The 11,109-nt window shown below is 43.4% G+C and overlaps 1 protein-coding gene across 4 annotated transcripts in view; it reads right to left on the bottom strand.

The window, feature by feature from the left end:
* Nucleotides 1-7,153: 7,153 nt before the first annotated feature.
* LOC122556778 (F-box/WD repeat-containing protein 11) overlaps nt 7,154-11,109 on the bottom strand; it is a 177,509-nt gene continuing 173,553 nt past the window's right edge. For all 4 annotated transcript variants that reach the window (XM_043703932.2, XM_043703930.2, XM_087995466.1 and 1 more), the window contains one exon: nt 7,154-9,191. The gene's annotated coding sequence lies outside the window, so the exon portion shown is untranslated. The remainder of the gene's footprint in view (nt 9,192-11,109) is intronic.

Genomic DNA, 11,109 nt, shown 5'->3' with positions numbered 1-11,109 from the left:
CAGCTCCTCTCTCATAGCTCCATAGTTCCCTTTATTCAACTGAAAAATTGTCACTTCCGATTGTACCCTCTCCCTCTCAAATTGCAGATTGAAGCTTATTGTATTATGGTCACTACTTCCCAATGGCTCCTTCACTTCGAGGTCCCTGACCAATTCTGGTTCATTGCACAATCCCAGATCCAGAATTGCCTTCTCCCTGGTCGGCTTCAGCATCAGCTGTTCTAAGAATCCATCTCAGAGGCACTCTACAAAGTCTCTTTCTTGAGTTCCAATACCATTCGGATTCTCCCAGTCTACCTGCATGTTGAAATCCCCCATAACAACCGTACTAACATCTTTGCGACAGGCCAATTTCAGCTCCTGATTTTACTTACATCCGACATCCAGACTACTGTTTGGGGGCCTGTAGATAACTCCCAAGAGGGTCTTTTTACCCTTAATATTTCTCAGTTCTATCCACACTGACTTTACATCCCCTGATTCTAGGTCCCCCCGCGCAAGGTACTGAATATCATCCCTTACCAGCATGGTCACCCCACCCCCTCTGCCCGTCAGTCTGTCCTTACGATAGCACGTGTAGCCTTGAATATTCATTTCCCAGGCCATGTCCACTTGAAGCCACGTCTCAGTTATCCCCACAATATCGTATCTGCCAATTTCCAAAAGAGCCTCAAGCTCATCCATCTTATTTCTAATGCTTCGTGCATTCAAGTATAGTATTTTTAATTTGTTACTGCCCTCACCCTTCCCATCAACTCCTATTTCACTCAACCTTACAGCATGGTCCCTTTCTGAGTTTTCTGCCTCATTGATACAGTTGTCTTTCTTGACTTCCCTTGTTCTAACTTTCCCTCCAATTTCCTTCTTAAACATCCAGTTTGTCCCCTCCCCCCCGCTACTTAGTTTAAACGTAGCTGTGTTGCAGTAGCAAACCTGCCTGCCAGAATGCTGGTCCCTAACCTATTAAGGTGCAAACCGTCTCTCTTATATAATTTATTCTTACCACAAAACATACCCCAGTGATCCAAGAATTTAAATCCTTGCTTCCTGCACCAGTTCCCCAGCCACACATTCAAGTCCATTATCTCCCTGTTTCTGGCCACACCAGCCCGAGGAACTGGAAGCAAACCGGAGATAACCACCTTGGACGCCCTGCTTTTCAGCCTTCTTCCTAGTTCTCCGAAGTCCCACTGTAGTATGTTCCTCCTCTTCTTCCCGACATCATTTGTGCCGACATGTTACCACCACCTCTGGCTCTTCACCTTCGTCCTTGAGGATTTCCTGCACTCTGTCTGTGATGTCTTTAACCCTGGCACCAGGAAGGTAACACACCATCCTTCAGTCCCGTCTACTGCCACAAAAACCCCGGTCAGTTCCTCTCACTATGGAGTCCCCTATTACCACGGCTCTGTGCGGTGTCCGACTCTTCCGCTCTGTCTCCACGCCAACTTTTGATTGACAGACCTGGCCGCCTCGCGGACTAGCAGTGTCATCTGTCTCTACTGTTTCCAAAAGGTGCCATGGGGGTGTGAGGAGATATTGGGAATGGACGAGGAGCGGACCAAAGTACCCCACAGAGAATGGTCTTTGCGGACTACTGACAAGGGAAGGGAGAGGACTGTGTGTAGAGTTGTGGCATCCCATTGAACGAAATGGAAATAACAGCTTATAATCCCTTGGATGCAGAGGCTTGTGGTTTGATGAGGACCAGAGAGACTGTATCATTGTTAAACCTGCTGAGTTTTGCAGTAACTCCTGTTTTTGATTCACCAGAATGATACCTGGATACCAAAGCATTAACGCCAGGGACAGGTTACACAAACTAGCATTGTACTGCATGGACATTTTAAAGTTAAGGGCCAATTTGATCAATGGTTTCAAGGCATAAAGAAGAATAGAAGAGTAGATAAACAGAAACCATGCCCCTAATTTGAGGAATCACTAAATTGGTGGGAGCATACATTTTTGTCATCTCAGGGCATTAACCCCTTCCCCAGATACTTTTTTTTGGAGAAAACGTTTCATTTTCAGACGAGTTTTTTAATTGCTTTTTTTAAATAGTATTTTTAATGCTGGTTATGGAAATAACTTATCAGACGAGCTTGCACTCTCATCTGAGGAATTCAAACTTCTAATAGAAGGTACATACTTCATTGTCATCTTCTGATCTCGACATCTGGGCATAATTTGTAAAAAAAAAAAACCGAAAAAACCGAATGACAGTGTGTGCCCAAAAGCGTTGAGTCGACGCTTCTTGCAATGCCTGAGGTGGAAGAGACACAGCTACCAGACGTAAGAATCACTGAATATACTCGTTTCGAGCTGAGAAGGGCCCAGAAATGCCGAGAATTGACGCATAAACACGTCTGTGGCTGTTTTTGAAATTATATATTTTGGACGAGTTTACTCGTCGCACTCTGAAAAAGATAAATTGTGTGAAGACGAGTTAACTCGTCTTTGCCGGGTAAGGGGTTAAGGTGGAGTAAAAGTGGGTAATTGTATATCAGCCATGATTATGCTGAATGACAGGTTTGGGGGGCTGATTGGCCATTCCAATCCCCAATGAAAAATGAGTTGATCCACAAACATTGGCAATAGGAGACAATACTTGGCTTATCCGGTTATTTCAGAACTGAGGGAGGAGTTAGGTAGAAAAATGGCTGCCAAGAATAGTACACGACTCAGCACTAGATATCAGCACTGTCATCTGTGTATCTCATGGGAACTTGCTGCTCTCCATATCATCCTAGTCCATTTTCACTGGAATGTGTACAGTATCTGGCTGAGACAGGACAGGATGGGGAGAGATGATAATCTGATTATTCAATAAAAGCCCAGTTGGCTGAATATTCATTACTTACTGACAGGCACGTTTTCCCTGAATGTATTGCACTGGGGTTGTGTGTTGGTGAGATGTGAACATTATCATGCGTCTCCTCTAGCAGAAGGAAATACTGTATTCTGTGTATCACAAAGAAGGTAGAGAGGGCTTTCAAGGAGGAAATTGCAGTGTGCTTAGTGCTCAGGCAGCTGAAGAGAGTGTCTCCAGTAGTGGAGCACTGATGCTCAGGGATCAGAAAACTTGATTTTGGAGGGATGCAGCACTGGCAGATCACTGTGGAGATTGAAAGGGGAAAAGCAATTGGAGAAGTCGTAGAGTAATACAGCATGGAAACAGGCCCTTTGGCCTGAACTGCTCAAGGCTGATTATCGTGCCCAGTCAGCTAGTTCCAATTGCCCGCAGGCTTATGCCCAAAACATAGACTCTCCTGCTCCTTGGATGCTGCCTGACCACTTTTTGAATCTGCCAAAGAAATTGGTTGGGACAGGTACAATAGCAACATTTAAAAGACATTTGGAGAGACAGATGGATGGGAAGGATTTTGAGGGATACAAACCAAATGCAGACACAATAGTCAGCCTCGAGCAGTTCAGGCGAAAGGGCATGTTTTTAACCCCAATTGGTTCAGGACAGGTTTAAGCTTCTATTAAAAATGGACTCATGGCATTGGTTCTGGATGACCCTGAAGTTTGTGAAGCGAAGCAATGGAGTTGGAATTTCTCACAGCTGCTGAAGACTGTGAAATGGACCCAGTGGGAGCTATTGATTGGTCCTCCTGACCCTCTGTCAGGCTGCTGAATTCTGAGAGTGTCTGATGAATCTGCAGAGTTGTTGGCCTCTAACTGCTGATAGATCAAGGTCCAACTCATCAGCCCATTACCCCCCGGACCAGATTCCCTAGCCAAATGAAGCTCACACTACAGCCAAGACCAGCTGAGTATGGATAGCAGCTTTTGGAACTGGCCGAATGCTGGGCCCCGCCACATTCCAACTTTCCAACTCAGCCTGGATTAACCGGAGTCCTTAAAAAATCTCAAAAACTCAAAGATATTTTAATAGACTGATGTTTTCACACAGGTAAACTGAAAAATTGTCAATGCCAATGACTGAAATTTAAAAGAAAGGGAAGTTGGAAATCTCAGTCAGCACCTAAAAGTGTCGAAATAAATTCAGTCAGGCTTGGACGAATCTAACTGCTGAAATGTTAACCTCTTTCATCCCATTCCTATTAGTTAGACAGCCACTTAGAAATGGATCAGATAATGAGGGAACAAGTTAATTGTTGTTTTAGGACCGTGAACTAGCTTACAGAGTATGAAATGTTTCTACTGAAACAATCAGCATGAACTCTCCACCACCCCCAGATCAGGTACAGCACAAGGTTAGTTACAGGTTTGTTTTTATTCAATCAGGGGATGCAGGAGCCATTGGTTGGGGCCAGATCATGCTTTCAGTTTAGCAAGACTTCCCTATTTTTAAACACCATGCCCTTTGAAATGAAAGCTAACAGTCCATTTATCTTCCAGACTACCCACTGAACTTGGATGCATTTTGCGATTCAATCATGCACAAGGATCCCCAAATCCCTTTGTGCAGTCTATTCCCACATAAATAATATTCTATTCCTTTATTCTTCCTGCCAAAAGTGCACAAACTCACATTTTCCTACCCTATATTCCACCTGCAAAGTTTTTGCCCATTAACTGAGTCTGCAGAAGAATATAGACAGGTTATCACACTCACTACTTACCTTACCACCTATTTTTGTGTCATCCACAAACTTGCTGCTAGTACATTCACTTCCTTCATCCAAGTCAGTAATACAGATTATAAATAATTGCGGCCCAATTCCTGTAGCACACCACTAGTTATAGGTTGCCATTATGAAAATGGCCCCCTTATACCAACTTACAGGGTTAGTTAGCTAACCTTGTAACCATGCCAATGTATTGCTCCCAACACCACAGGCTCTGTTAATAGCCTTGTGTAGTAATTTACTGAATGCCTACACGCTTCATTTACTGGTTCTCTTATCTATCCTGCTTGTTAGCTACTTCTTGAATGGCTGTAGCCCATTTGGTGAAGGCAAACCAAAAGCTCCCTCTGACAGTCCCAAAACATAATGACATCGCAATCTCAGGAAAGTGCTTAGATCAGCTCAAGATCTTCCATCTGGACTGTTTTAAGAAATGGACAAAACTCACCACTGTTCTCTACCCTCGAGTTCATTATTACTAGGGGAGTTTTACTCATTAACAGGAGAGCTGCCTCATTTGGCAGCTGAATCAATTCATTCCAATCACCAACGAAACATTACAGTGGAGGACCGCATAGGAATGGGGAAGATCAATTAGTCTCAAGTTCAAAAAGTCAGTTCACCACCACCTTCAAGAACGAAGGACGGGCAATAAATTGACGTCCACGTTCGATGAGTAAATAAAAGATACATATGCTCAAATTTTATTATAATTAACTTACCCGCACACATTTGTTTCGCAGAGGCAAGATTTTCCCGTTTGACAAACTCCTTTCATCATCATAAACACCTTCATAAAATCATCCTGTAACCACTGTCACACAAGGGAATCCAAATCAGATTTTTATGTATTATATTTTCTCTGTATTGCTGATAACTAAATGGAACACAATGAATAATTTATTTATTGTCACTTGTATTTTAGCAAATAATAGTGGATTGGCACAGTGGCTTAGCACTGCTGCCTCACAGCACCAGGATCCCAGGTTCGATTCCAGCCTTGGGGAACTGTGTGGGAGTTTGTACATTCTCCCCATGGATTTCCTCTGGATGTTCCGGTTACCCCCACAGTCCAAAGATGTGCAGGTCAGGTGAATTGGCCATGCTAAATTGCCCATTGTGCTAGGTGCATTAGTCAGAGGGAAATGGGTCTGGGTGGGTTACTCTTCAGAGGGTCAGTGTGGACGGTTGGGCCAGAAGGCCTGTTTTCATATTGTAGGGCATCTAATCTAATAAAGTAAAATACAATGAAAAGATTCAACAGATGCCACAATCTGGTGCCATTTTGAATAGTTTCTGAGGGGTGACCTTATAGAGGTTTATAAAATCATGAAGGGCATGGGTAGGATAAATAGACAAAGTCTTTTCCCTGGGATAGGGGAAGACAGAATTAGAGGGCATAGGTTTAGGGTGAGAGGGGAAAGAATATAAGAGAGACCTAAGGGGCAACGTTTTCACACAGAGGGTGGTGCATGAATGGAATGAGTTGCCAGAGGAGGCTGGTACAATTGCAACAATTAAAAGGCATCTGGACGGGTATATGAATAGGAACGGTTTGGAGGGATATGTGCCAGGTGTGACTAGATTAGGTTAGGATATCTGGTCTGCATGGATGAGTTGGACCAAAGGATCTGTTTCCGTGCTGTACATCTCTATGACTCTATAACAATAAGGATAAAAGATATAATTGAAAGAGTTCCGAACTCTGAGCTGGCTTAGTAACATCATTGGTGTTTCCAACTCTCCTCAACCTGCTGCCAGACCCACCAACATAGGAGTTGCAACTCGTTAGGTGCCATCTCTTCGCCACTGGAGTCACTGTGCCGCTACTGATGTCAGAACCTACACAGGCCCCACAACCAGGAGACGGCAGCAGAGCCGGGGACTCTTTTACACCAGGATTCCCTGCTCCAAGGCATACCATGCTGCCACCACAGCGGCTGCCTTGCCAACATCAGGAGTCCCGGTTCTGAGCCTACTGCAACCAGGAATCCCTAGCTCCCTGGCAGACCAAGCACTGCTACTGTCTTTCAAGAGTCCCACTCTGGCTGCAGTCCTCGGAGATGTTGCCTTGCTGGTGCTACCATCTTGAAAAGTCCACTGCCACCAATTGCTGGAGGGGCTTTGCTGCCGCCAGCCACAAATACAGGGAAGGTGGCCTTGCTGCCATTGCCACCTCCAGCCACCGTGAGGAGCCACATCCACCAATCCCCCTGAGCGCCAGGAGTTGCCATCAATCCAGGCATGGTCCACTATATTTACCACACTGACTAATCCACAGCAAAAGGCTCCAAAGAAAAGAAATTGAAAGAAATAAAAAAAGAATCAAATGGAAAGGCAAAAAAGAAATTAAAACAAGAAAGCATATGGAAGTGGAGGAGTTCCAGACAAGAGACTGCACGCAGTCCTGCTATTCTGCTGCCATGTTGAATCTGCGACAATACCTCAGAAGAGTTGCTTGCTTCTTCCTCAATGACACACACCATTTCTGTGCCCACGTTTGTCACCATGTGAGCCGAGTCTATGGTTTGAGAGAAGATCTGCAATAGGCTTCATATTTTGTAACTGAAGTAATTTATTAAGCACATTCCACGTTAAAAGCTTGAACTGATAAACAATTTTCTGTACATTTATAACAGTCTTTATGAACTGTCAAGACACACATACTTATTTCCACTGGAAAGTAGGCAGGGTTCAGAGGTTGCAAACATAATTACATGATATAATCATCGCATCCCAGCGCTTCCAGAGCATCAGTCGTACGGTCTCATAACAGGGTCCACAGCTGTGAGCAGTAAACATACTCGCAGAGTACAGCCAATGTCAAAACAGCTCCTTAATCCTCAGATCCTCGCATTCCTGCTACATGGTTCTGCAGCTGACAACTGAAAAAATTCCTTTGCAGTGACATACTGGGCACAGGACTTCAAAACAGGTCTTTAAATTAAAGCATTACAAAATATACACCTAAACATAAACAAGACACTATCTCTGTGTGACTGCACACCTTGTGTCTCAACCAGATAAAACACAAGCAGCTGCTCCTCTTTCTCAAAGGGAGAGATAGAGGAAATAAAACAGTACAGAATCTCAGCTTTGGCCATGACAATGTTATATCCTAGTTGCCAGTTTTCGATATACACAAACCATTGAGGCAATACTTACAGGTAACTGCTTGTGCAAAGATAATTACGTTAGTTGAGATGTCTTAAAACAAAGCTTTCACTTTTACAAAATGTGTGCTCCAGTAAATCATAACGTATGTTATTTTGAGGGCAATGGGAAAGAGGAGGAAATATTTTTAAATAATCTGAAGCTCGTCTTGCAGATGGGTTAAAATACAAGGAAGGATATGGAATATATACAAAAAGAAATTTAACAAATACTTGGGCTAAGAACTGCACCTTGGACTACTTGGAAAAGCAGGAGATGGGAAGAGAGAAACAAGAACAACTGGTTATTAAATAATTTTGAATTCAAAATTGACTTTTGAGTCACAAATTAAAATTTCAACAGGCCTATTACACTTTTAAAAAAGGGGAAATCTTTTAAAGAAGCAGAGTGGCAATGTTAATGAACTGGAAATAAAATGCATTTTACTTTAAATCACAGTCATGGCGTTGGTTCAAAAAGGGACTGGGACAGGGGCACAGCAATCTATGCATAAATACAAGCCTTTCACAGTTAGTGCAATATAGCCCTCCATTAGTTCAAGAACATTTGGGAAAAGGAAACAAAAATCCCATGAGAAGATTCAAATAGGTTACTATACAATCAACACACAATGTTATGTACAACTAGCTACATTCGACACAGCTCGAATTGCATGTAATCTTCATATATAAGCAGCTAACACTATTTACTGTTAGTTTATATATATATATATATATATATATATATATATAATATATTATTATATATATATGTAAAAAAGAAGCCCCCCTTTTCAAAAAGCTTACATTTTAGGAATTCATTTGATGCACTGTTTCCTTGTCAAGAACGTGCATCCATTTGTAATCCGAATGAGAGAGACAGAAAGACAACCAATGAGAGGCCTCTTCCGAAATTTTGACAAAACGATGCTTCCTAATACATATCGAAGCTTTGAGAAATTCAGCTCGTTGTCCTACAACAATATGGCACCAAAACAAAGAAACGAACGCCCAACAAATGACTTCTTCATCCCTTTTCCTCAGGGTAAAAGTGCAAAGCGATACTGAATGAGCCAAATCCTTTCCTCTCCAAGATTTGGCAGCATTGCCCATTTAGAAGAATCCATTTCTGAAACACTTAGCTTTGGGAACCAGAGACTGCTCTTCACTGTACAGGGCATTGCAGGTGGCCAGGCTCCTTAAATGCAAGTTCTACTGTAAATGTCATTTCAGAGTTCTCTGAGGAAAGGAAGTACAGGAACAAGGGGGAAAATAGTAAAGAAAGACAGAAGAGGGGAAGGTATGATGTACTATACGGATAGCTTGCTGGCTCTGATCTGTCCACGCCCACAGAAACCAGGTCACCACAACTAAACATGGCTCTTTGAGCATAGTCATCTTCAGGCTCTATGTCGCCAATATCCAGTAGTAATTCCAGCCCCTGTTGAGTAAAACAGAAATGCAGATTGTAAGAATTTGGGTTTGATTAGCCATCTCCTCTCTCAAAGCTTACTTCCCTTCCTCCGCAAAGGATAAAATCAAATTTGATATTCTAACACAACATTGAGCGAATGCAGCACTATCAGAGATGCCGTCACTCAGCTAAGTCAAGAAGTTGAGGTCCTGTCACCCTTTCAGGGGAAGTAGGGGTCTCCTGGCAGTATTGTGCAGTCCAGCAAGTGAGTTCTGATGCCCTGTTATATCAATCAGTCAGTGATGTATAGAAGTTATCTGGTTACTTTCACACTGCTGTTTGTTAGAGCTTGCATTGAACAAACCCCTTGTTTTTGCTACACTGCAACAATGACTATTCTTCAGAAAGTAATTTATTGGTTAGTAAACATTTTATAATGCCTTGAAGTTACTCTGCCATTTTACAACATTGCGGCTGCTCAATCTTAACTCTACATTCCCATGATATGCTTTCACCATCCATTTTTTTTTGCCAAGTATCTATCCACCTCTGCCTTCTAAATATTCAAGGACACTGCTGCCAGCACATTTTCATAATGAGTACTGCTCTCCTCCCCTTTTTAGGATCATAAAATCCCCACAATGTGTTAAGAGGCCATTCGGCCCATCAAGTCCGCAGCAACCCTTTGAAGAGCATCCCATTAGCCTACATTTATCCTGGCTAACTAACCTCACATGCACACCCCTGGACACTATGGGCAATTTAGCATGGCCAGCCCACCTAACCTGCACATCTTCAGGCTGTGGGAGGAAACCGAAGCATCTGGCAGAAGCCCCAGCAGACATGGGGAGAATGTGCAAATTCCACACAGCTGGCCAAGACTGGAATCCAATCTGGTTTTTATAATCGTCATCTCCTCAAAAATCCCACCCTTGATCCTACTGACCTCTATCACCAATCTCATCTTCCTTTCCAAAGTTGTCTGGGTGGGATGCTCTTCCCACAGCTCACAGGAAGATCAGAAAGGGAAAAAGGACAAAAACTACAAGAGGAGAGTCTCTGGTTGGGTGTGAGGGGAGATCAGAGAAGAAATAAAGTAAATTGCAGTGTCGGGAACTAGGGCAGAGGTGCCTACAGACAGCTATTGTGTAGTACAGAGGAACCTCAATTATCCAGCATTCGATTATCCAAATATTGGATTATCCAGCAAGGTCGCAAGGTGCCGATGCTTGGCTAAACTACGTTATCCGGCAATTGATTAACCGAATGGAATACTGCCCACCCGTGTCCTTCGGATAATCGAGGTTCAAAGTTTGTGAGAAGATTTGTAGCTCGGGTGCTCGTTGTTGTGGTTCTGTTCGCCGAGCTGGGAATTTGTGCTGCAGACGTTTCGTCCCCTGTCTAGGTGACATCCTCAGTGCTTAGGAGCCTCCTGTGAAGCGCTTCTGTGATCTTTCCTCCAGCATTTATAGTGGTTTGTCTCTGCCGCTTCCGGTTGTCAGTTCCAGCTGTCCGTTGCAGTGGTCGGTATATTGGGTCCAGGTCGATGTGCTTATTGATTGAATCGGTGGATGAGTGCCATGCCTCTAGGAATTCCTTGGCTGTTCTCTGTTTGGCTTGTCCTATAATAGTAGTACAAAATCCCATGCAAGGACTGCACAAAACACTACATAGGACAAACAGGAAGACAGCTAACAATCTGCATCCACGAACACCAACTAGCCACGAAATGACCCGACCAGCTATCCTTAGCAGATGACAAGCAACATGAGTTCGACTGGGACAACACTACTATTATAGGACATGCCAAACAGAGAACAGCCAGGGAATTCCTAGAGGCATGGCATCATCCACAGATTCAATCAATAAGCACATCGACCTGGACCCAATATACTGACCACTGCAACGGACAGCTGGAACTGACAACCAGAAGCGGCAGAGACAA

Source organism: Chiloscyllium plagiosum, unplaced genomic scaffold, assembly GCF_037043375.1.
Source record: "Chiloscyllium plagiosum isolate Xiang-an unplaced genomic scaffold, Cpla_swu_hap1 HiC_scaffold_16, whole genome shotgun sequence".
Classification (NCBI taxonomy): Eukaryota; Metazoa; Chordata; class Chondrichthyes; order Orectolobiformes; family Hemiscylliidae; genus Chiloscyllium; species Chiloscyllium plagiosum.
The sequence above is the reverse complement of the archived record's forward strand: the minus strand, read 5'-3'. Positions and strand labels throughout refer to the sequence as shown.